We start from the raw sequence: 5,000 nt of genomic DNA, 5'->3' as shown, positions 1-5,000 counted from the left end.
TTGGCCGAACTCTCTTAGTCTCGCTCTCTCTCAGTGTCTCTCTATGTCTCTCGCTCACATGAAAGTGAGGCTTCCTTCAGGTACAATCAGGACATTCCGCTTGGGTGGTGGTGGTGGTGATCGTTTAAACTCTGGTGTCACTCCACATTTACTCTTTAGGCTTTAGGGCAAGGTGTCACAATAGTCTACTGGAAACCCCCCCTACACACACACACACACACACACACACACACACACACACACACACACACACCAGCTTTATGTTGATTGACAGCTTAAATGTAACATTTTAAAAACCAGACAGGTCAAACCTTTTGCAGTGGGATTTTGGCCCAACTCTCTTAGTCTCGCTCTCTCTCAGTGTCTCTCTATGTCTCTCGCTCATATGAAAGTGAGGCTTCCTTCAGGTACAATCAGGACATTCAGCTTGGGTGGTGGTGGTGGTGGTCTCTTAAACCTGTGCTAAAACTCTTGTGTCACTCCACATTTACTCTTTAGGCTTTAGAGCAAGGTGTCACAATAGTCTACTGGAAGTCCCCCCCCCCCCCCCCCCCCACACACAGACACCAGCTTTATGCTGATTGACAGCTGAAATGTAACATTTTAAAAACCAGACAGGTCAAACTTTTGGCAGCGGGATTTTGGCCGAACTCTCTTAGTCTCGCTCTCTCTCAGTGTCTCTCTATGTCTCTCGCTCACATGAAAGTGAGGCTTCCTTCAAGTACAATCAGGACATTCCGCTTGGGTGGTGGTGGTGGTGGTGATCGTTTAAACTCTGGTGTCACTCCACATTTACTCTTTAGGCTTTAGGGCAAGGTGTCACAATAGTCTACTGGAAACCCCCCCTACACACACACACACACACACACACACACACACACACCAGCTTTATGTTGATTGACAGCTTAAATGTAACATTTTAAAAACCAGACAGGTCAAACCTTTTGCAGTGGGATTTTGGCCCAACTCTCTTAGTCTCGCTCTCTCTCAGTAGTTGTGTTTCCATTACCCTCAGAAATGCGCAAAATCTAAATATCGCAATAGAAATTGGGTAATGGAAACACGTGAATTTCGAAAAACCTCCCAAATATCGCAAAAAGTTTTTTTGCTCTCATGAGGTGGTTTTTCAGACGTGTCGATATAGCAGTTTATCGCAAAAGTGTAATGGAAACACATTTTTCGCATTTGCACGTCATGTGACCCATATTATCCCTTGGAAAAGGAGCGGAAAATAAGTTTGGTAAGTAAGGTTCGATAGCCGTGTCAAAACCTCCGCAGCAAGTGGAAAACTTTGAAGCAACGCTACCTAGCAGAAAGACGAGTGTTGTGCAAAAGCGTAGCCGGGCAAATTAGATAATGTTTAATGGCAGAAATCGGTCCATGGTGACAGCAGGCTGCCTGTGTGCGCGCATTTGGCACAGCGGCGAGATGAGAGGATGAAAAGCACACACTGGTGCGGTGGTGCTGTCTGAAGTGAATACAGTGACTGTGAGTAGGCTAATACATTGCACACGTTTCAGGTGCAATTATAGAACCAAATCAGCCTTTTCCCCCCTCCATCTCTAAATCGGACCAGTTGTAGGCTATTAGGCTACCTTTTTTCCTCTGCCTGTCGCGCTGACTGCATTCACGCAGCCAGCAACATTTTGCGACTCATTTTCTTTTGAATTGATAATCAGGCTCGTTTATATGCATTGTAACTTCATGTTGGGATTTCCATTGACCATTGGTTGGATTTGAGCATGCAGGGGACGGGATATGGGGCAGATCCCCGTGCGTAATCACTGTGGCAGCTGCTGCAACGGGGAATCACTCAAACGCAACTTCAATGGAAACGCCTACAAGTCGCAATTGTACATTGTCGAAGTTGTAGAAATATCGCAATTCTTTTGCGAAAAACTGTAATGGAAACACAGCTAGTGTCTCTCTATGTCTCTCGCTCATATGAAAGTGAAGCTTCCTTCAGGTACAATCAGGACATTCAGCTTGGGTGGTGGTGGTGGTGCTCGCTTAAACCTGTGCTAAAACTCTGGTGTCACTCCACATTTACTCTTTAGGCTTTAGGGCAAGGTGTCACAATAGTCTACTGGTACCCCCCCCCCCCCCCCACACACACACACACACCAGCTTTATGTTGATTGACAGCTGAAATGTAACATTTTAAAAACCAGACAGGTCAAACTTTTTGCAGCGGGATTTTGGCCGAACTCTCTTAGTCTCGCTCTCTCTCAGTGTCTCTCTATGTCTCTCGCTCATATGAAAGTGAGGCTTCCTTCAGGTATAATCAGGACATTCAGCTTGGGTGGTGGTGGTGGTGGTGGTGGTGGTCTCTTAAACCTGTGCTAAAACTCTTGTGTCACTCCACATTTACTCTTTAGGCTTTAGAGCAAGGTGTCACAATAGTCTACTGGTACCCCCCCCCCCCCCCCCCCCACCCACCAGCTTTATGCTGATTGACAGCTGAAATGTAACATTTTAAAAACCAGACAGGTCAAACTTTTGGCAGCGGGATTTTGGCCGAACTCTCTTAGTCTCGCTCTCTCTCAGTGTCTCTCTATGTCTCTCGCTCACATGAAAGTGAGGCTTCCTTCAAGTACAATCAGGACATTCCGCTTGGGTGGTGGTGGTGGTGGTGATCGTTTAAACTCTGGTGTCACTCCACATTTACTCTTTAGGCTTTAGGGCAAGGTGTCACAATAGTCTACTGGAAACCCCCCCTACACACACACACACACACACACACACACACACACACACACACACACACACACACACACACACACACACACACACACACACACACCAGCTTTATGTTGATTGACAGCTTAAATGTAACATTTTAAAAACCAGACAGGTCAAACCTTTTGCAGTGGGATTTTGGCCCAACTCTCTTAGTCTCGCTCTCTCTCAGTGTCTCTCTATGTCTCTCGCTCATATGAAAGTGAGGCTTCCTTCAGGTACAATCAGGACATTCAGCTTGGGTGGTGGTGGTGGTGCTCGCTTAAACCTGTGCTAAAACTCTGGTGTCACTCCACATTTACTCTTTAGGCTTTAGGGCAAGGTGTCACAATAGTCTACTGGAAACCCCCCCTACACACACACACACACACACACACACACACACACACACACACACACACCAGCTTTATGTTGATTGACAGCTTAAATGTAACATTTTAAAAACCAGACAGGTCAAACCTTTTGCAGTGGGATTTTGGCCCAACTCTCTTAGTCTCGCTCTCTCTCAGTGTCTCTCTATGTCTCTCGCTCTATGAAAGTGAGGCTTCCTTCAGGTACAATCAGGACATTCAGCTTGGGTGGTGGTGGTGGTGCTCGCTTAAACCTGTGCTAAAACTCTGGTGTCACTCCACATTTACTCTTTAGGCTTTAGGGCAAGGTGTCACAATAGTCTACTGGTACCCCCCCCCCCCCCACACACACACACACACCAGCTTTATGTTGATTGACAGCTGAAATGTAACATTTTAAAAACCAGACAGGTCAAACTTTTTGCAGCGGGATTTTGGCCGAACTCTCTTAGTCTCGCTCTCTCTCAGTGTCTCTCTATGTCTCTCGCTCATATGAAAGTGAGGCTTCCTTCAGGTATAATCAGGACATTCAGCTTGGGTGGTGGTGGTGGTGGTGGTGGTCTCTTAAACCTGTGCTAAAACTCTTGTGTCACTCCACATTTACTCTTTAGGCTTTAGAGCAAGGTGTCACAATAGTCTACTGGTACCCCCCCCCCCCCCCCCCCCCCCCCACCAGCTTTATGCTGATTGACAGCTGAAATGTAACATTTTAAAAACCAGACAGGTCAAACTTTTGGCAGCGGGATTTTGGCCGAACTCTTTTAGTCTCGCTCTCTCTCAGTGTCTCTCTATGTCTCTCGCTCACATGAAAGTGAGGCTTCCTTCAAGTACAATCAGGACATTCCGCTTGGGTGGTGGTGGTGGTGGTGATCGTTTAAACTCTGGTGTCACTCCACATTTACTCTTTAGGCTTTAGGGCAAGGTGTCACAATAGTCTACTGGAAACCCCCCCTACACACACACACACACACACACACACACACACACACACACACACACACACACACACACACACACACACACACACACACACACACACACCAGCTTTATGTTGATTGACAGCTGAAATGTAACATTTTAAAAACCAGACAGGTCAAACTTTTTGCAGCGGGATTTTGGCCGAACTCTCTTAGTCTCGCTCTCTCTCAGTGTCTCTCTATGTCTCTCGCTCACATGAAAGTGAGGCTTCCTTCAGGTACAATCAGGACATTCCGCTTGGGTGGTGGTGGTGGTGATCGTTTAAACTCTGGTGTCACTCCACATTTACTCTTTAGGCTTTAGGGCAAGGTGTCACAATAGTCTACTGGAAACCCCCCCTACACACACACACACACACACACACACACCAGCTTTATGTTGATTGACAGCTGAAATGTAACATTTTTAAAACCAGACAGGTCAAACTTTTTGCAGCGGGATTTTGGCCAAACTCTCTTAGTCTCGCTCTCTCTCAGTGTCTCTCTATGTCTCTCGCTCACATGAAAGTGAGGCTTCCTTCTTGTACAATCAGGACGTTCAGCTTGGGTGGTGGTGGTGGTGGTCGCTTAAACCTGTGCTAAATCTCTGGTGTCACTCCACATTTACTCTTTAGGCTTTAGGGCAAAGGTGTCACAATAGTCTACTGGAAATGTCTCCGACCCAGTAATGTTGTTTCTTATGAACTTATGATTGAAATGTCATATTTAAGGCTAGTGGATGAAATTCAACTTGGTTGTACAGAGTTGCATGTTAGGCAATTTGAGTAATTACCATAATGCGCTAATTAATCGCCCAAACTGGAAATTAGCATGAACTATATAAATAGTGAGGCTGAAACCACGAAATTGTTATACTGTATTGTTGCTTTTAATCAATTTAGAAAGGTGATCTAGAGTCTAAATTGATGTCTGGAAGTCCAGAAATTAATCTCTT

The sequence above is a fragment of the Poromitra crassiceps genome (assembly GCF_964638095.1).
Source record: "Poromitra crassiceps genome assembly, chromosome: 5".
Taxonomy (NCBI): domain Eukaryota; kingdom Metazoa; phylum Chordata; class Actinopteri; order Beryciformes; family Melamphaidae; genus Poromitra; species Poromitra crassiceps.
The sequence above is the reverse complement of the archived record's forward strand: the minus strand, read 5'-3'. Positions refer to the sequence as shown.